The 20,540-nt window shown below is 41.5% G+C and overlaps 1 pseudogene; it reads right to left on the bottom strand.

The window, feature by feature from the left end:
- Nucleotides 1-18,274: 18,274 nt before the first annotated feature.
- Nucleotides 18,275-19,730, bottom strand: LOC142857015 (alpha-defensin 3-like; annotated as a pseudogene).
- Nucleotides 19,731-20,540: the final 810 nt, after the last annotated feature.

The raw sequence follows: 20,540 nt of genomic DNA, 5'->3' as shown, positions 1-20,540 counted from the left end.
GATCCAGGATTTCTGCTTACATCACATGTTGCATCTCTTTGATGGCTGACTATGATTACTGGGTGAGCAATGAAAAAATGATGATAAGCTTCCTTGATCCCCAGCTGCTTAAATATTTATCAGCTGCCATGTTATTGCTCTCTGCTGTAATCTACTTTTTTTTTAAAATTTATTTATTTATTAAGGATTTCTGCCTCCTCTCCGCCAATGCCTCCCATTTCCCTCCCCCTCCCCGGATCAAGTCCCCCTCCCTCATCAGCTCGAAGAGCTATCAGGGTTCTCTGACCTGTGGGAAGCCCAAGGACCGCCCACCTCCATCCAGGTCTAGTAAGGTGAGCATCCAAACTGCCTAGGCTCCCCCAAAGCCAGTATGTGCAGTAGGATAAAAAAAACCCACTGCCATTGTTCTTGAGTTCTCAGTAGTCCTCATTGTCCGCTATGTTCAGCTAGTCCGGTTTTATCCCATGCTTTTTCAGACCCAGGCCAGTTGGCCTTGGTGAGTTCCTGATAGAACATCCCCATTGTCTCAGTGTGTGGGTGCACCCCTCGCGGTCCTGAGTTCCTTGCTCGTGCTCCTTCTCCTTCTGCTCCTGATTTGGACCTTGAGATTACTGTCCGGTGCTCCAATGTGGGTCTCTGTCTCTGTCTCCTTTCATCGCCTGATGAAGGTTAATATTCAGGAGGATGCCTATGTGTTTGTCTTTGGATTCACCTTCTTATTTAGCTTCTCTAGGATCGGGAATTATAAGCTCACTGTCCTTTGTTTATGGCTAGAAACCAAATATGAGTGAGTACATCCCATGTTCCTCTTTTTGGGTCTGGCTTACCTCACTCAGGATAGTGTTTTCTATTTCCATCCATTTGTATGCAAAATTCAAGAAGTCCTCGTTTTTTACTGCTGAGTAACACTCTAATATGTATATATTCCATACTTTCTTCATCCATTCTTCCATTGAAGGGCATCTAGGTTGTTTCCAGGTTCTGGCTATTACAAACAATGCTGCTATGAACATAGTTGAGCATATACTTTTGTTGTATGATAGGGCCTCTCTTGGGTATATTTCCAAGAGTGGTATTGCTGGGTCCAGAAGTAGGTTGATCCCGATTTTCCTGAGAAACCGCCACACTGATTTCCAAAGTGGTTGCACAAGTTTGCAATCCCACCAGCAATGGATGAGTGTACTCCTTTCTCCACAACCTCTCCAGCAAAGGCTATCATTGGTGTTTTTTATTTTAGCCATTCTAACAGGTGTAAGATGGTATCTTAAAGTTGTCTTGATTTGCATTTCCCTGATCGCTAAGGAAGTTGAGCATGACCTTAAGTGTCTTTTGGCCATTTGAACTTCTTCTGTTGAGAATTCTCTGTTCAGCTCAGTGCCCCATTTTATAATTGGGTTGATTAGCCTTTTACGGTCTAGTTTCTTGAGTTCTTTATATATTTTGGAGATCAGACCTTTGTCTGTTGCAGGGTTGGAAGATCTTCTCCCAGTCAGTGGGTTGCCTTTTTGTCTTAGTGACAGTGTCCTTTGCTTTACAGAAGCTTCTCAGTCTCAGGAGGTCCCATTTATTCAATGAGGCCCTTAATGTCTGTGCTGCTGGGGTTATTCGTAGGAAGTGTTCTCCTGTGCCCATGTGTTGTAGAGTACTTCCCACTTTCTCTTCTATCAGGTTCAGTGTGTTTGGACTGATATTGAGGTCTTGAATCCATTTGGACTTGAGATTTGTGCATGGTGATAGATATGGATCTATTTTCATTCTTCTACAGATTGACATCCAGTTTTGCCAGCACCATTTGTTGAAGATGCTCTCTTTTTTCCATGGTATACTTTTAGCTCCTTTATCGAAAATGAGATGTTCATAGGTTTGTGGGTTAAAATTTGGGTCTTCTATTCTATTCCATTGGTCGACTTCCCTGTTTTTATGCCAGTACCAAGCTGTTTTCAATACTGTAGCTCTGTAATAGAGTTTGAAGTCAGGGATGGTAATGCCTCCAGACAATCCTTTATTGTATAAGATTGTTTTGGCTATCCTGGGTTTTTTGTTTTTCCATATAAAGTTGATTATTGTCTTCTCTAGATCTGTGAAGAATTTTGATGGGGATTTCATTGAATCTATAGATTGTTTTTGGTAGAATTGCCATTTTTACTATGTTGATCCTCCCAATCCAAGAGCAAGGGAGGTCCTTCCATTTTCTGGTGTCCTCTTGAATTTCTTTCTTCAAAGACGTAAAGTTCTTGTCAAATAGATCTTTCACTTCCTTGCTCAGAGTTACCCCAAGATATTTTATGCTATTTGTGGCTATCGTGAAAGGTGAAGCTTCTCTGATTTCCCTCTCTGCTTCCTTATCCTTAGTGTATAGGAAGGCAACTGATTTTTTGGAGTTGATCCTGTATCTTGCCACATTACTAAAGGTGTTTATCAGCTGTAGGAGTTCTTTGGTAGAGTTTTTAGGGTCGCTTATGTATACTATCATATCATCTGCAAATAACGAAAGCTTAACTTCTTCCTTTCCAATTTGAATCCCCTTGATCCCCTTATGTTGTCTTATTGCTATTGCTAGAACTTCAAGCACTATATTGAAGAGGTATGGAGAGAGTGGACATCCTTGTCGTGTTCCTGATTTTAGTGGGATGGCTTTGAGTTTTTCTTCATTTAATTTAATGTTAGCTGTCGGCTCGCTGTAAATAGCTTTTATTATATTTAGGTATGACCCTTGTATCCCTAATTTCTCCAAGACCTTTATCATAAAGTGGTGTTGAATTTTGTCAAATGCTTTTTCAGCATCTAATGAAATGATCATATGTTTTTTTTCTTTCAGTTTATTTGTATGGTGGATTACATTGATAGATTTTCGTATGTTTAACCAGCCCTGCATCTCTGGGATGAAGCCTACTTGATCATAATGGATAATTTTTCTAATGTGTTCTTGGATTCAGTTTGCCTGTATTTTATTGAGAATTTTTGCATCGATATTCATGAGTGAGATAGGCCTGTAATTCTCTTTCTTGGTTGGGTCTTTGTGTGGTTTTGGCATCACGGTAACTGTAGCTTCATAAAAGGAATTTGGCAATGACTCTTCTGTTTCTATATTGTGAACTACATTAAGGAGTATAGGTATTAGTTCTTCTTGGAATTTCTGGTAGAATTCTGCATTGAAACCATCTGGTCCTGGGCTTTTTTTCGAAGGGAGATTTTTGATAACCGTTTCTAGTTCTTCGCAAATAACAGGTCTATTTAGATCATTCACCTGGTCTTGGTTTAGCTTTGGTATATGGTACTTATTTTAAAAAATGTCCATTTCTTTTGTATTCTCCAGTTTTGTGGCATACAGGCTTTTGTAGTAAGATCTAATGATTCTCTAAATTTCCTCTGTGTCTGTGGTTATGTCCCCCTTTTCATTTCTGATCTTATTTCTTTGCGTGTTCTCTCTCTGTCGTTTAATTAGTTTGGATAGGGGTTTGTCTATCATGTTGATTTTCTCCAAGAACCAACTTTTTGTTTCATTGATTCTTTGTATTGTTTTCTGTGTTTCTATTTTGTTGATTTCCGCCCTCAGTTTATTATTTCCAGTCTTCTACTTCTCCTGGGCACGTCTGCTTTTTTTTCTAGAGCTTTCAGGTGTGTTGTTAAGTCTCCAATATGTGCTTTCTCTGCTTTCTTTAAGTGGGCACTTAGTGCTATGAACTTTCCTCTTAGCACTGCTTTCATCGTGTCCCATAAGTTTGAGTATGTTGCCTCTTTATTTTCATTAAATTCAAGGAAGACTTTAATTTCTTTCTTAATTTCTTCCTTGACCCTGGTGTGGTTCAGTAGTTGACTGTTCAGTTTCTATGAGTTTGTCGGCTTTTTGTGGGTAGCATTGTTGTTGCCTTCTAACTTTAATCCATGGTGATCAGATAAGACACAGGTGGACACTGATATTTTTTTTGTATCTGTGGAGGTTTCCTTTGTTTCCGAGTATGTGGTCAATTTTCGAGAAGGTTCCATGAGCTGCAGAGAAGAAAGTATATTCTTTCCTATTTGGGTGGAATGTTCTATAGATGTCTGTTAAGTCCATTTGCTTCATTACCTCCAATAATTCTCTTAATTCTCTATTAGGTTTCCTTCTGATTGACCTGTCCCTTGGAGAGAGAGGAGTGTTGAAGTCTCCTACTACTAGTGTGTGTGGTTTGATGTCTGCCTTGAGTTCTAGTAATATTCCTTTTACATAAGTGGGTGCTTTTATATTAGTGGCATAGATATTCAGGATCAAGACGTCATCCTGATGAATTGTTCCTGTTATGAGTATAAAGTGACCATCTCGATCTCTTCTGATTGATTTTAGTTTGAAGTCAGTTTTGTTAGAAATTAGTATGGCCACACCTGCTTGTTTCTTAGGACCATTTGCTTGAAAGACCTTTTCCCAACCCTTTACTCTGAGTAGATGCCTGTCTTTGTGGTTGAGATGTGTTTCTTGCAAACAGCAGAATGTTGGATCCTGTTTTCGTATCCAATCTCTTAGCTTGTGCCCTTTATTTTTATTTTTTTTTTTTATTTTTCGAGACATGTTTCTCCGTAGCTTTTGGTTTCTTTCCTGGAACTAGCTCTTGTAGACCAGGCTGGCCTTGAACTCACAGAGATCTGCCTGCCTCTGCCTCCCGAGTGCTGGGATTAAAGGCGTGCGCCACCACTGCCCGGCTAGCCTGTGCCTTTTTATAGGTGAATTGAACCCATTAATATTAAGTGATATTAATGACCAGTGGTTGTTTACTCCGGTTATTCTTATTGTTTTTGGTAATAGAGTTTGTGTGTCTCCCTTCTTTGAGATGTGTTGGTGAAGGGTCGCTAGATGCCTGAGTTATTGTAGGCAGTGTTGGCAATGTTGGATTACTTGGGTTGCAATTTTCCTTCTATTACTTTCTGTAGTGCTGGATTTGTGGCTACATATTGTTTAAATTTGTTCTTATCCTGGAATGTCTTGTTTTCTCCATTGATAGTGAATGATAGCTTGGCTGGGTATAGTAGTTTGGTTTTGCATCCATGGTCTCTTAGCTTCTGCAGTACATCTATCCAGGACCTTCTGGCTTTCATGGTTTCCATAGAGAAGTCAGGTGTAAGTCTGATAGGTTTACCTTTATAAGTTACTTGCTCTTTTTCCTTTGCAGCTCTTAATATTCTTTCTTTAACCTGTATATTTTGTGTTTTGATTATTATATGGTGAGGAGATGTTTTTCTTTGATCCAGTCTGTTTGGTGTTCTGTATGCTTCTTGAATATTTAAATGATTATCTTTCTTTATGTTGGGAAAGTTTTCTTCCATAATTTTGTTAAATATATTTTCTGGGCCTTTGAGCTGTGACTCTTCTCCTTCTTCTATTCCTATTATTCTTAGGTTTGGTCTTTTTATTGTGTCTAATATTTCCTGAATGTTTTATGTTGAGAATTTGTTGGCTTTGCTGTTTTCTTTGATCTGTGCGTTTATTTTCTCTATGGTGTCCTCAGAATCTGAGATTCTTTCTTCTATCTCTTGTAGTCTATTGATTATGCTTGTTTCTGTAGACTCTGCTCATTTACCTAAATTTTCCATATCCAGCTGGTCCTCAGTTTGTGTTTTCTTCCTTGTCTTCATTTCAGTTTTCAATTCTTAAACTGTTTCCATTATCTGTTTGATCGTTTTTTCTTGGTTTCCCAAGGTATCATGTACGTATTTCCTCATTTCTTCAAACTTTTTGTTATACTTCTCATCCATTTCTATAAGGGCGTTTTTTACATGTTGTTTAAGGGACTCTATTGCTTTCATAAAGTCAATTTTTTCCACTTCTTCTGTGTTAGGGTGTTCAAATACTTCTGTTGTAATATCATTGGGTTCTGGTGTTTTCATGTTGTTTTTCAGATTGTTGGGTGAATTCTTGCCATCTCCTCCTATTGATCCTATCTAATGGGTCTTTTAAAACCGGATCAGGTTTCCCTGCTGGCCAAGGGCTCCGCTTACAAAATGCCCTTGCTCTGTTTCCTGGTTCCTGCCACAGGCCAAGAACTCTCTCACCCCTCCGAAGGGTCTTCAGGACAGGCCCAGGCCTCCGTTTGCCAGTGACCTCGCCAACAAAAGGCCTACCTCTTTGATTTAATTGTAGTGGGGCGATCTGCTCTCGTTATTGCGCGCCCATCCCGCCGCTTGCATCTGCCGCCTCGCTGGTCCCTGCCGCTTGCGTCTGCTGCCAGCTTCTTGTGTCTGCTGCCGCGCCGGTCCCCCAAAGCCTATTCCTGATTGCCGAGCCTCTCAGCCGCATCTGGACGCTGCGCCTCTCTGCCGCGTGCTAATCTACTGTTTTTAGAACAGATCAGGAACATTCATGGATCCTCCAAACCACATCCCGCACTTCCATTAATATATATCCATGCAATTTAATGGAACTCATCCAAGAAGGGCTAGAGAGTGTCTAAATACCATGACTCTGCAGTAATGTCAGGGATGGCCCTTGAGGAACAGTCTCTGTACCCAATGGAGGAGCTTCAGTCCTGACTCCTCATGACCTAAGTATCTAGTGTTTTCTAAAAACCAAGTTTCTTTTAAACACAATTGAGATTTGGGCCTCATGGCACAGGCTTATGATTCCAGCATCAGGGTGAAGCAAGCAAGAAGACAGCAATGCCCATGCCAGACTGGGCTCTCTCGTAAGATCCTGGCTCTTTTTGTTATACTTCTCATCCATTTCTATAAGGGCGTTTTTTACATGTTGTTTAAGGGACTCTATTGCTTTCATAAAGTCAATTTTTTCCACTTCTTCTGTGTTAGGGTGTTCAAATACTTCTGTTGTAATATCATTGGGTTCTGGTGTTTTCATGTTGTTTTTCAGATTGTTGGGTGAAGCAAACACGTCCACCGCAGGGGCTGTGATCACTCTACTGACTTTCCAGAACGTGTCCTTCACACACTGATTCTGATGATGAACACGTGTCTCTTTTCTTCACTGCTAATCGTAAGACATGAGAACTCACCTGTCTTCTTGGTCTTTAATATTCAGGTTTCAGCTCACAGACTCTGGTTCCCTCTTGGTTGAGTTTTATACTTGGTATGTGGTGGAACTCCACTGCATTTTACTGCATGTGACTATCTAGTTGCTCTGACAACTTTTGACTAAAATGTCTTCTGTAGTCCCCACTTAAAGAACCATGGTGTCCTTGAAGAATGTCAGTTACTGGTGTGTGTATAAAAGTGCATTTTTGTGTATATATTCCACACTTTCTTCATCCATTCTTCTATTGAAGGACATCTAGGTTGTTTCCGGGTTCTGGCTATAACAAATAATGCTGCTATGAACATAGTTGAACAAATGATTTTGTTATATGATAGGGTATCTCTTGGGTATATTCCCAAGAGTGGTATTTCTGGGTCCAGGGGTAGGTTGATCCCGAATTTCCTGAGAAACCACCACACTGATTTCCAAAGTGGTTGCACAAATTTGCATTCCCACCAGCAATCGATGAGGGTACCCCTTCCTCCACAAACCCTGTCCCTGCACTTTCTCCTAACAGAACTATAAATACAGGACGAATCCTCATGCTACACACACTTGGTTCCTGTTCATCCATCCTCCAGGTGACTCTCAGAAATGAAGATGCTTGTCCTTATCACCACCCTTCTGGTGGTCCTCCAAGCCCAGGCTGAGCCTCTCCTGGGAGAAGCTGAGGAAACACCTTACTATATGCAGCCATCAGAAGAGGACCTGGCCATGGTCCTCTCCTTTGGAGGGCTTGAAAGCTCTGGTCTTCAAGAAGCAGGTGAACACACCCACATGAATTAGAAGAGAAGGGTGGCCAAAGGCTGTGGATGAGGTCTGGAAAGGTCCACCTTGCTTTAAAACTCCTTTAATTAACTTTTCTGAGCTTTAAATTTCACAGTGAAAGTTAACAGAATTGAAAGTTAGTTGAATTAAAAGTTATTTGAAGATTGAAAAATCAGAGACAAATGCATTTAAAAAATGTTCTTCCTCTGAAGACTTGGTTCTATGATCCATCTCGAACTCAACAAGCTTAAGATGCGGACAGACCTAAATCCTTCCTGAATCAAAACAGGTCAAGTTGGTAAAGAGAGAAGATTACTCTTATAGAGGATAATTTTGAATCTGGGCCACTAATAAGTTGAGTGTCTGTGTGGAGGACCAGGAGTACACAGAAGTGAAGACTGTTGAGCAAAGTCTTAAGTCCCAAGTGGTGAACCCTTGTTGTAGGTATTGACTTCTGATGACAGAGTTGTTAATACAGCTGGGTCCAAGAAAGTCACGTGTCATAGCATTTGATTCAGCACAAAGCATCTCAATACTCTTTATCATCCATGTCTGACCCAGCACTCAGTGCCCATGTTCTCTCTTCACTAGGTCTATCAAGTGACTGGGGTGCTCTTGCTGAACCCGCTGTGTTCATCCTCACACAGGCACCTGTCTAATATTACCCAGAACATGCGCACAATGCTGTCCATGAGCACAAAGAACTGAGATCAAACAAGGACACCAACAGGAACCAATTGCCAATGTCCTTGTACTTGTTCTTGATTTTCTTATTTGAAATAAATTCACTGCAGCAATTCTCTGTGTTAGTCCTCTTGGGTTCCTGCTACTAGACTCAATGAGACTTCCTTGGGAAATCAGCACTAGAATCTTTAATGACAACCCTTTAAACAAAATCCTGCCACCCAATCCTAGAATATCAAGAAGTAACACAGGCTTGAGAAGCAGAGTTTTAGGAAAGTTTAAAGCACCTCTGATCAGTGTGTGTGTGTGTGTGTACATGCATGTGTGTTTGTATGTATGTGTGTGTTTCTTGTCTCCCAACTCTGCCTTCCCTTACATTCTTAGCATTCTCAAAGACAGTTCTCAGCCCACCACATTAAAACACTCCCAGCATCTCACTTCTCAGGAAAGCCACCAATTCTTCGCTAAAGTGTTTTAATTTTATTGAAAAGACTCCAAGAAAACATCTGTATTTTAGGACTTGAGATTATATTGGTTTCGTTTAAGACAGCATTAGCAATCATATTAGTAAAGATTGTCAAAAAGCAAACAAAAGACTGCAACACATATAAGTATCTGTATAAATATGCACATATAGATTTGATGAATTTTTCTCATCTGGGCTGATAAATCTCCCTCCAAGAGCCAAAAACTATCTAACAAAATCTCCCATACCAGGCATTGGAAGCCTGCTTTTGAGTTGGTGATTAGGGTTATCCAAGAGACTACTTAAATAGCAGTCTGTTGCTATTGTCCTTGGTTGCCCTCTAGTGGTGGAAGATAAGTTCCTTATTACTGAAAACCTACGACCACCATTTTACAAAGCCAGCACGATGACTAACTCCACTCTAAGTATCTGTTCTTATATTCACAGATGAATGTAGTCCTTTCCACTCATCAAGGAAACATTTCTTTGCAACCAAGGGAGACCATTACAGAAAACTATAACCAAGCAATATGTAGAGTTCACTCCCAACAGATACATCTACAAAACAACTGGCCCACCTAAGGCTCAAGGGCAGAAGACTGGAAGAGACAGATGATCAGGCAGTTTGCTATATATATTGTGTCTCCAAAAAATGTCAGAAGTTACACCCTTAAAATCTCTCCAGAATGATTTCCTAAGCATGAGATGAAGAAGGACAATAACAATAGATATGCTGAAGTGGATGTGGGAAGACCCAGGAGTCATCAGCCCTGCACAAAAACTACAGACAACCATACCACCTCCCAGCTCAGCCTGCTCAGGCACTGGGACCGAACCCGAATCGGGAGGGCAAAAGGGAGGGCAGTAGTTCCTTTGTCTCCATAGCCTGCCTGCAGCAAGCAGGGTGGGCCCTCTGTTTACAAGCTACTCAAGCAGCACGGAGTTTCGATCTGGGCACTGGGAGAGCCATCATTGGGGTGAGTGCGGCGGCAGCAGGGATCAGGGAACTCAGACTTTCCTCATCCCTCCTCCACTTCCTGGTCATCCTGCAGGGGCTATACTGCCCGATACCTCCTCTCTCTTCCTATCCCACCCAGCTTACATCCAGAACCCCCTACCCCTGACTCCCTCCCTCCCTCCCCTCTTTGGCAGCATAGCACCTCCCAGCTCGGCCTGCTTGGGTGCTGGGACCGAACCCGAATCGGGAGGGCAAAAGGGAGGGCGGTAGTTCCTTTGTCTCCATAGCCTGCTTGCAGCAAGCAGGTTGGGCCCTTTGTTTGCGAGCTACCCAAGTAGCACGGAGATCTGATCTGGACACCAGGAGAACCATCACTGGAGAGTGACATCACTGGGAAGATACATCAGTGGGCAAGAAGACCTGATCCTGTAAAAGAAGATCCATAGGGGAGCATTCGGAGGAAGAGATGGGCAGGCGCCAATACAAGAATTCACCCAAAAATCTGGAAAACAACATGAAACCACCAGAACCCAGCGACCTCACAACAGGAGGACATGAACACCTTAATCAAGAAGAAGTAGAAAAAACTGACTTTATGAAAGTGATAGAGGCCCTTAAACAGCATATAAAAAACGGCCTTATAGAAATGGATGAGAAGTATAACAGAAAGTTTGAGGCATTGAGTAAATCAGTGAATGATACCCTAGGAAACCAAGGAAAAACAATCAAGCAGATAATGGAAACAGTTCAAAACTTGAAAACTGAAATGGAGGCAAAGAAGAAAACACAAACAGAGGGCCAGCTGGACATGGAAAATCTAGGTAAACGAATAGAAACTACAGAAACAAGCATAACCAGCAGAATACAAGAGAATGAAAGCAGTCCTAAGAGGAAAGTTCATAGCACTAAGTGCCCACTTAAAGAAAGCAGAGAAAGCACATATTGGAGACTTAACAGCCCACTTGAAAGCTCTTGAAAAAAAAGAAGCAGACTCACCTAGGAGGAGTAGAAGACTGGAAATAATCAAATTGAGGGCTGAAATCAACAAAATAGAAACACAGAAAACAATACAAAGAATCAATGAAACAAAAAGCTGGTTCCTGGAGAAAATCAACAAGATTGATAAACCCCTATCCAAACTAATCAAAAGGCAGAGAGAGAATACGCAAATTAATAAGATCAGAAATGAAAAGGGGGACATAACCACAGACACAGAGGAAATTCAGAGAATCATTAGATCTTACTACAAAAGCCTGTATACCACAAAACTGGAAAATGTAAAAGAAATGAACACTTTTTTAGATAAATACCATATACCAAAGTTACACCAGGACCAGGTGAACAATCTAAACAGACTTGTTGGTCGCGAAGAATTAGAAGCTGTTATCAAAAACCTCCCTACCAAAAAAAGCCCAGGACCAGATGGTTTCAATGCAGAATTCTACCAGAAATTCCAAGAAGAGCTAATACCTATACTCCTTAATGTATTCCACAATATAGAAACAGAAGAGTCATTATCAAATTCCTTTTATGAAGCTACAGTCACTCTGATACCAAAACCACACAAAGACTCAACCAGGAAAGAGAATTACAGGCCAATCTCACTCATGAACATCGACGCTAAAATCCTCAACAAAATCCTGGCAAACCGAATCCAAGAACACATTAGAAAAATTATCCATTATGATCAAGTAGGCTTCATCCCAGAGATGCAGGGCTGGTTAAACATACGAAAATCTATGAATGTAATCCATCATATAAATAAACTGAAAGAAAAAAACCATATGATCATTTCATTAGATGCTGAAAGCATTTGACAAAATTCAACATCCCTATATGATAAAAGTCTTGGAGAGATTAGGGATACAAGGGTCATACCTAAATATAATAAAAGCTATATACAGCAAGCCAACAGCTAACATCAAATTAAAAGGAGAGAAACTCAAAGCCATCCCGCTAAACTCAGGAACATGACAAGGCTGTCCACTCTCGCCATACCTCTTCAATATAGTGCTTGAAGTTCTAGCAATAGCAATAAGACAACATAATGGGATCAAGGGGATTCAAATTGGAAAGGAAGAAGTTAAACTTTCGTTATTTGCAGATGATATGATAGTATACATAAGCGACCCCCAAAACTCCACCAAAGAACTTTTACAGCTGATAAACAGCTTTAGTAATGTGGCAGGATACAAGATCAACTCCAAAAAATCAGTCGCCCTCTTATACACAAAGGATATGGAAGCAGAGAGAGAAATCAGAGAAGCATCACCTTTCACGATAGCCACAAACAGCATAAAATATCTTAGGGTAAATCTAACCAAGGAAGTGAAAGATCTATTTGACAAGAACTATAAGGCATTGAAGAAAGAAATTGAAGAAGACACCAGAAAATGGAAGGACCTCCCTTGCTCTTGGATTGGGAGGATCAACATAGTAAAAATGGCAATTCTACCAAAAGCAATCTATAGATTCAATGAAATCCCCATCAAAATCCCATCAAAATTCTTCACAGATCTAGAGAAGACAATAATCAACTTTATATGGAAAAACAAAAACCCAGGATAGCCAAAACAATCTTATACAATAAAGGATTGTCTGGAGGCATTACCATCCCTGACTTCAAACTCTATTACAGAGCTACAGTATTGAAAACAGCTTGGTACTGGCATAAAAACAGAGAAGTCAACCAATGGAATCGTATAGAAGACCCAAATTTTAACCCACAAACCTATGAACATCTCATTTTCGATAAAGGAGCTAAAAGTATACAATGGAAGAAAGAAAGCATCTTCAACAAATGGTGCTGGCACAACTGGATGTCAACCTGTAGAAGAATGAAAATAGACCCATGTCTATCACCATGCACAAATCTCAAGTCCAAATGGACTGAAGACCTCAATATCAGTCCAAACACACTGAACCTGATAGAAGAGAAAGTGGGAAGTACCCTACAACAGATGGGCACAGGAGATCACTTCCTTTTTATAACCCCAGCAGCACAGACATTAAGGGCAACATTGAATAAATGGGACCTACTGAGACTGAGAAGCTTCTGTAAAGCAAAGGACACTGTCACTAAGACACAAAGGCAACCCACTGACTGGGAGAAGATCTTCACCAACCCCGCAACAGACAAAGGTCTGATCTCCAAAATATATAGAGAACTCAACAAACTAGACCGTAAAAATCTAATCAACCCAATTATAAAATGGGGCACTGAACTGAACAGAGAATTCTCAACAGAAGAAGTTCAAATGGCCAAAAGACACTTAAGGTCATGCTCAAACTCCTTAGCAATCAGGGAAATCCAAATGAAAACAACTTTTAGATATCATCTTACACCTGTCAGAATGGCTAAAGTCAAAAACACCAAGGATAGCCTTTGCTGGAGAGGTTGTGGAGAAAGGGAGACACTCACCCATTGCTGGTGGGAATGCAATCTCGTGCAACCACTGTGGAAGTCAGTGTTTCGGTTTCTCAGGAAATTCAGGATCAACCTAACCCTGGACCCAGCAATACCACTCTTGGGAATATACCCAAGAGATGCCCTATCATATGACAAAAGCATTTGTTCAACTATGTTCATAGCAGTATTATTTGTAATAGCCAGAACCTGGAAACAACCTAGATGCCCTTCAATGGAAGAATGGATGAAGAAAGTATGGAATATATATATACACATTAGAGTACTTCGCTGCGGTAAAAAACAATGACTTCTCGAATTTTGCATGCAAATGGATGGAAATAGAAAACACTATCCTGAGTGAGGTATCCCAGACCCAAAAAGATTTACATGGGATGTACTCACTCATAATTGGTTTCTAGCCATAAATAAGGGTCACGGAGACTACAATTGGTGAACCTAAAGAAGCTAAATAAGAAGGTGAACCCAAGGAAAAACATATAGTTTTCCTCTTGGCTATGGGAAGTAGACAAAATTGCTGGGGAGAAATTTGGGATCTTGGGGTGGGGTGGGATGGGGGTAAGGGGAGATAGGGAGAGAAAAGTGAGAAGGGAAGAGGGGGGAACTTGGGGAAACAGGAGGATTGGGATAAAGGAAGGTTGGACAGCGGAGCACGGAAGCACAATTCTTAGTTAAGGGATCCACCTTAGGGCTGGCACGAGACTTGACCCTAGAGTGGCTCCCAGGAGCCCATGGTGATGTCCCCAGTTAGTCCCTTAAGCAGATGAGGATAGGGAACCTGAGATGACCCTATCCTATAGCAATACTGACGAATATCTTGCATATCACCATAGAACCTTCATCTGGTGATGGATGGAGATAGAGACAGAGACCCACACTGGAGCACTGGACTGAGCTCCCAAGGTCCCAATGAGGAGCAGAAGGAGGGAGAAGATGAGCAAGGAAGTCAGGACCACGAGGGGTGCACCCACCCACTGAGACAATGGGGCTGATCTATTGGGAGCTCACCAAGGCCAGCTAGACTGTGACTGAAAAAATATGGGATAAAACCGGACTCTCTAAACATGACCAACAATGAGGACTGATGAGAAGCCAAGGACAATGGCATGGGGTTTTGACTCTACTTCATGTTCTGGCTTTGTGAGAGCCTAGCCAGTTTGGATGTTCACCTTCCTAGACATGGACGTAAGGGAGCGGACCTTGGACTTTCCACAGGACAGGGAACCCTGACTCCTCTTTGGACTGGAGAGGGAGAGGGAGAGGAGTTTGGGGGAGGGGGAGAAGGGTGGGAGGAGGGGGAGAAGGGTGGGAGGAGGGGGAGGGAATGGGAGGCTGGGAGGAGGCGGATACTTTTTTTTCCTTTTCTCAATTAAAAAAAAAGAAAAGAAAACTACAGACAACCAGAGAATACATAATAGTAGAAATAGTCTTCATTGGTGGAAAGCATAACAATTATTTATCCAATAATGAATGATCATCACCGAAAACATCATGAAAGTAACATATTCATGGAGGCAAGGTATATTTATGTAATTAGGAACACATATGTACAAACACATGTGTATCTGACAACAAGTAATGAAAGCAGAGGCCATAAATCTGAAAGAGAGAAGGGAAGGGTTTGTAGGGAAGAAAGGGAGGAGAAAACAATGTAATTGTATTTTATTCTCAAAAAATAAGAGACATTTGAAGGCTTATTTCAGAGATGATGGTTATGTAAATGGTACTGTGATCACCTCACAGTGTATACATGTACCAAATCACGTTGTAAAAGAGATGGATAAATCCCAGTTCTTGCCTTTTGTTGCCTTTCGTTCATAGAGATGTGAACATCTACCCCTCCTACAACTTTAGGGGTGGCTAAACGCTATGGTGAGAACACTGTGAAGGGTTCTGCATGTGTTATCCCCAAACTCCCGCATAACAGCTGCAGGACCTGGATGAGTGATGAGTTCTTCACACTACAGTGCTGACAGCTGGCAGGGCTATCCACATGTGATCAACAGTTTCTCTCAAGTTCTCTAAATTCTGAAGGATATCAAGGGTCATCATTTGTTTTTGTAAACACACAGCTTCGTTGGTACTCAATATCTCATACATTAACTCATACATTCCTTTGGTCACACCTTCTTGGGGCTACCAACCCTATTCTCCAGAGAATCACCCTTCCTGTCTACAGACGCTATGGAAACTCAGCTAAGGCTTTTTGGACAGCAATGCCACCATCTGGCCATGAAGTGCCATTGCAGTGCGGACACCAGGTCTGTGCTTAAAGAAAGGGAGCTCCTAAGGAGAAGGGCAGTGCCGGTGCTTGATCAGTCTTACGTTTGGAGATAAATATGAGGCAAGTGAAAAAGAGAATTGTGGAACACAGTCCAGGAATGGTGTTGTGTGGAGAGAATTGTGAGTGCTTGGGCAACTCCAAGACAGCAAACCAAGAGTCCTGTGACCTCGGTTTCTTCAAAATGCCAACTGTTCTTGAAATGTGTTTTGGTGCCCATCCCAGGTGTGGTGGGTGGGAATGAGTTTACATCAGATTAGTCCTTAATTGCTTCCTGATGTTACTCATTTAAATGTTTAAACTATCCTTTATAAGCTCCTATGGAAAGACACATTTTTGTCAAATGTGGCTTGTCCTTGTGGTTGTACAGAGTTTGAAATCATGTGAACGTTACTCACGTGGCTTTTCTTAGCCCTCAGAATATAAATTGTCTGGGGCTCCAAATAATGTTGGGTGTGGCATGAGACTTTAGTTTGCCTACCTCTGGACCCCATTCTCTCAGGCCCCACTTCAGATGAATGCCTCCCCCATTGCCTAAAGCATAATTATCACACGGCACCACCCATAACTGAAATGTCCTATGAGAGTTGAGTAAAGAAAATAATTCATTAAAAAAAGTTGACGCGAATCAACTCAAAGGTGTTTTGGAGGTATTTTTGTCTCCTATCACTTTATTAGGGATTTTAAAAATTCTATTTTTATCTTACTGGACTTTTGCTTGTATGTTATGGTTTTCAGTGCTGTGGTGTTTTAACGTGTTTTCTTTGTGTTTGCGTGTGTGTCTTGAGTGTCTCATGCTTTTTCTTTGTTTGTTTGTTTATTTCATTCTTCTTTTTTGTTTGTTTTATTTGCCTGTTTGTTTTCAAAACAGAGAGAGAGAAGGCAATAAGTTGGAGTGGAGGAGAAAATATGGGAGGAGATTCAAGAGGGAAAACCGTGATCAGAATTTATTGCAAAAAAGAACAATTTCAATAAATGTCAGAAACAAAGCCAGAAATGTTGGTGTTATGTGTACAAGGTGATGGTGAAAGGAAGCACGAACTGAGTCTGGGGCCATCCTGGGGTTCTGCACTGCAGTAGACAGTAGTCTGAATGTCTTTGAAACAGAGGGAAAAATTAGCTTTCTGAGTGCAGAAATTGGTCAGGTCAAGATTATAGATAATAGTCTAGGATCAACTTTGGATCTTTGATTAAAAGGTTTATGTGTTTGCTGAGGATGGAAAGAAGGCTGTGCACAGAAGGGAAGAGAAGAAACAGGAATATCCCAGGAAGCTGTCCTTGGTGTCCCCAAAGTCACTTCTCAATGTTTGACTGATTAGTGCCATCTCCAGCCCTGTTTCCTGTGCTCTTGCTGGGCAAACGCACATGCTGTTTATGTCCGAACAGCAAAGTTCATGAACCGCTGCTCGGAGGGAAAGACCTTGACTCAGGACGTGATGTAGAAGGCCTGTGTTTATGCCAGGAAATCACTAATACAGAGCGTCCTAGGTTTACAAAGTCAGTGGGAATGATAGAGGACTTATGAACTATGGAATCAAAGCCAGAGAAATCTGTAAGGTTTCAAAAATTTTGTAAAACCTAGGAAACAGTGCTAATCTATTAAATTTATGGATAGTTCTTAACACTAATCTTAACCAAAATGCAAAATGAGCAATAACTAGAGTATACCAGGAACTACAATTTATTCTTTCCATGCAAACTGAGAACTAACTAATACAAAAAATTGAAAACCTTCCCTAGAGCAAATAAAAATAGTAAAAAATCAGTAAAGAGGAAACTCCCAGTAAAGACCCTTAGTAAGCTATACATCTGATAAGGATTATTACTCAGCATATACAAAGAATTAAAAAGATAATACAATTGAAAATTAACTATAAATCTGAACAAAGAGTTCAGAAAAAAGAAACAAAAATGGGGGCTGGAGAGATGGCTCAGAGGTTAAGAGCACTGGCTGCTCTTCCAGAGGTCCTGAGTTCAATTCCCAGCAACCACATGGTGGCTCACAACCATCTGTAATGAGATCTGGTGTCCTCTTCTGGTGTGCAGACATCCATGCAGACAGAATGCTGTATACATAATAAATAAATAAATCTTTAAAAAAAGATTATTACACAACACCTGGCCAAAGGAAACACATTATTAAAAAAAAAGAAACAAAAATGTCTTAAATGAGATTAGGAATATTCAAGGTGGTGTGCCTGTACTGCGCAAGCTCAAGTCTGAGCAGATTCCAACATGGAGAAGGGAGTGGGTACAAAAACCCCTGCCCTAGCAGGGATTGTATTGCCAGTTGTTAGCTAGAGAAGGGATGGCTCTTTCTGAGTGCATCCCCTGGTAAATTGGTCATGTGGAAAGCCTCACATCTAAAAACATATGGACAGCACAAATTGGTCCAGATGGATTTAAAAAAGAAAAAAGGGACCCGAACTTGGGTTGGTAGGGAAAGGGGTAGACCTGGGAAGAGTTTGGGGAGAGGTAAGTACTCTGCCAACAGGTTAACAGATTTTAGGAAACTTTCAAAGAACTAATAAAATTAGCGAAGATGTATATCTAAACATGTTCACCAAGGTCAACAGGGAAATGTAAATTAAAAGTTCTCAAAAGTTTTATCTAATCTCAGTCAGAATGGCTAAGATCAAGAAAACAACCGATAACAAATGTGGGCAATGGTGTAGGGAAAGAGGAGCCCTCATTCACTGTGGTGGGATGCAAATTTGTGCAGGAACCATGGAAACCAATGCAGAGACTTCTCGGAGATCATGAGGAAATCTCCATATGGCACAGCTGCACCGCTCCTTGGCAAATGCCCAATGACCCAGCATCCTGCTCCACAGATACTTGTCAGTCATGTGCATTGCTGCTGCGCTCACAATGGCTGGAGAATGGAAACAGCTAAATGTCCTTTAGTAGAAGAACGGATCATGGGAATGTGGGACATGGTTCTGAGGGTGAGTCCCATGTAAAGGACAGCAGAGTTGATAGACAGGAGAAGGAGCTAGAGCAGAGTCACCGAAATGTAATATTTTTTTTTTTATCTAACCTCCTGTTCACGCTTGAAATGACTACTAAAATGTAGCCAATACTTCCTTTATAAGGGATTCATGGAAGATTCTGCTACCTAGCTCAGCAGAGTCCTGACTAAGCCACATAGAAAGCCTCAAAGAAACATAAAAACGGACTCTTTTTCCCAGAAAGAAATTTATTGGAGAAAGAGAAATGATGGAGGCTAAGTACCAGGGTAATGAGGTGAGAGGTCTCAGAGCACATGGTGACCTTCGCTCTGGTCCGAGCGGCAGCAGAACGTGTAGCCCACTGGCCCTTTGTCGCAGAATCCAGAGACTTGTTCAAAAACGTTTGCAGGATTTTTTTCTACAGTAGCAGCTCACACTTCTTGTGGCTGAGGAAACAGAGAACATCAGGCATTAAGTAAGGTAGCCAGCAGTGTGCAATAGCGCACAGCACTGTGAAGACGCATGATACACGGTACAGAGCAGGTTTGTTTGCATTGGTGACATCACACCCAGCACCACGAGCAACTCCAAACACTGGGAAAGAACACATTTAACAAGTGTTGATCGCATGCATGACTTGATACCCGTTTCACAGTCCTTCAACTTTTAGTGTCTTCCTGACCCAACACACTCATACACAGGCATTTGGTTCCTAAATCGATTCTTTTAAACAAAATAGATTTTTATCTCTATAACAAAGTTGTCAATTGGATAGACAAAGTGCTAATCAATGTGTTCTATATTTTAAAACTATTTCACAGATAAATGCTTAGATTCAAAAACTTAAAATCAATTGTACATTTTTTTTTATGTCTCTTACTTACTCCTCCAAATAAGACAGTGAAGATCTAGAGGACCAACAGAAAACCCGACCCGAACCACACAATTCTTGACAGGATTCCAGTCCTATCTTCCACCCTCTCTCAGGAGACTCCAACCACTATCACACTGGGCACCACCACTCACCTGCATCTTGAAGAGCAGAGTCTTCTGGGTCCCCAAAGGAGATGGACACATCCTGGTCCTCTACCCCTGGCTGCTCATCAGTTTTAGTCTCCTCAGCTGCTTCTGGGAGAGGATCAGCCTGGGCCTGGAAGGCCAGCAGGGCAAGGACAGTGAGGAGGACAAGTGTCTTCATGGCTGAGAGTCACCTGAAGGAAGCACCAGCAGAGGCCAACCTTGGGGGATGTGAGGAGTCAGCCGGCATCTATAGGGCTGCCATGCTAAGGTACAGAGACAGCCCTCTAGATAGAGAGGATACGCACCAATATGAACTGGGGGACACTGTTGCCCTCAAGATTCCATGGATGTTCCTGTGTCCTCACAGCGACCATCATGGTGCTGGCCTGTGTGTTCAGTGGCAGCCCTACCTTTCAGCTAATAATGATGCTTGCTATCTTCTCCTGTTTCCCATCTGTTTGAGTATTTACCTTTCTGAGGCCAAGGGAAGAAAAGAGGCGGGCATTTTACAAGTTAGTAACCTCCTAGAACAAAGGGTTTTGTGTTCTGAGCTTGGAGCCTGCTGTTTTCAGAAAGTGTGTACCCTGGACCAGACTGTAATTAATAAAAACCCAGAGACAGATATTGAAGTTCAACCTGAATGTCAGAAAAGCCAAACAACCAGTCTTTGCCTCTTAACCTCTAACTCAGTTCGAAGTGGTAATCCTGCCTCCAGGAATCCTCAGAATGAGACTGTCTCCGAGAGCTGTCTTCTCTTGGGTTATATTCCTCTCTAGGGCTGGTATTAAGGGTGTTCACTACTACTGCCCGGTTTCTACGGCAAACTAATGTGGCTTCTGGGATTAAAGGTGTGTGTCACCCCTGCCTGGTCCTTATGGCTGATCAGTGCAGCTGTTTTACTCTCTGATCTTCAGGCAAGCTTTATTTATTAAAATACAAATGAAATACCACTATAAATAAGGCAATCAAGTTTTGGTGTGTACCATAG

This window comes from Microtus pennsylvanicus, chromosome 9 (assembly GCF_037038515.1).
Source record: "Microtus pennsylvanicus isolate mMicPen1 chromosome 9, mMicPen1.hap1, whole genome shotgun sequence".
NCBI classification, from domain to species: Eukaryota; Metazoa; Chordata; class Mammalia; order Rodentia; family Cricetidae; genus Microtus; species Microtus pennsylvanicus.
Note: the sequence above shows the minus strand (reverse complement) of the source record. Positions and strands in the feature narration are given on the sequence as shown.